This window comes from Cebus imitator, unplaced genomic scaffold (assembly GCF_001604975.1).
Source record: "Cebus imitator isolate Cc_AM_T3 unplaced genomic scaffold, Cebus_imitator-1.0 Scaffold413, whole genome shotgun sequence".
In the NCBI taxonomy this organism is placed as follows: domain Eukaryota; kingdom Metazoa; phylum Chordata; class Mammalia; order Primates; family Cebidae; genus Cebus; species Cebus imitator.
The window spans coordinates 763,575-764,670 of NW_016107728.1; the positions used below are offsets into that span (position 1 = coordinate 763,575).

The window sequence follows — 1,096 nt, forward strand, 5'->3', positions numbered from 1 at the left end:
TACTGTCTAGCCTTGAGAACATCACAGTTTCTCAACATTTGTTTCTTCCCCACAAAGGGGAATAAGAGATCACTCATAGGGTTCTTATGAATATCAAATAAGGCAATATATGTGAAAGTGTACACAGTAAACTCTAAGGCACTAGAAATATATTGTATATTATTCTCAGAGGAGTTTAAAAATATGTCACAAAATCTTTAAAGTTGGTACATCATGATATGAAGTGACTTCTCTATGAAAAGCTATTGGCCTGTGGTTGGGGATGGGGAAAAGAAAACACTTAGCCTGTTGTTATCCTCTTCCTTTGGCCTCAGCAACCCCCAATCTATCCATGTGCCCCTCCCTGAGTGGGCAATATGTAGTGGACCTTACAGACTTGTGACTTTCTTCCCAACTGGTGACTGAGACTTTTCCCAAAAGAATGTGAAGGACAGAATACTTCCGTGTTCAAAAAACAACCCAAACTGAAGCCAATCCGTGTTTTCTCTATAAGGTTCCAGCGCAATAACTTTAGGGAAGAGGAGAAGATGATTTAACAACTGAAGTTTTTTTGATTTGTTTTGTTGGGTTTGGTTTGGTTTGGTTTTTGGTTGATTGGTTGATTGGTTGGGTTTTTGTTTTGTTTTGTTTTGTTTTGTTAACATCAGATGGGTAATGTGCCAATGTGGTAACAAGGTTGGAGGCCAGCACATCTCACACATGAGCGCAAATACCCAATCATCACACACAAATTGCAAAAGGATCAACAACTGAATTTTATAAGCCTGTGAGGTTTTCTGTTATTTTAAATCCCCATGATAAGCCAGAACCCTTTGCTAGGCATAATGGAAGAGATGAGTGTACATTATGTACAATTTCCATGTTCTGTGTAGCCTAGGGAAAGATGCCCAGATCTGGAAATAAAACACAGCACCATAATGACAGTGATCGAGAGGTAATAGGAACCTGCTCACACAGTTTAGACTCTGATTACACCCTCAGAGATAACATTCATAGTCCAAGAATAGGAACATTCTGAGCATATGGCATTGACCAAACCTTCTGTCCAAAACCTCAAAACAGGCATTGTGTGAATATAATATGTCAGCGTACCATG

The 1,096-nt window shown here is 39.1% G+C and overlaps 1 non-coding gene across 1 annotated transcript; it reads right to left on the bottom strand.

Annotated features, from left to right (window-relative positions):
• Window positions 1–641: 641 nt before the first annotated feature.
• Window positions 642–743, bottom strand: LOC119468339. The gene has a single exon (XR_005197002.1). It is a non-coding gene; the product is annotated as a small nucleolar RNA U13 (small nucleolar RNA).
• Window positions 744–1,096: the final 353 nt, after the last annotated feature.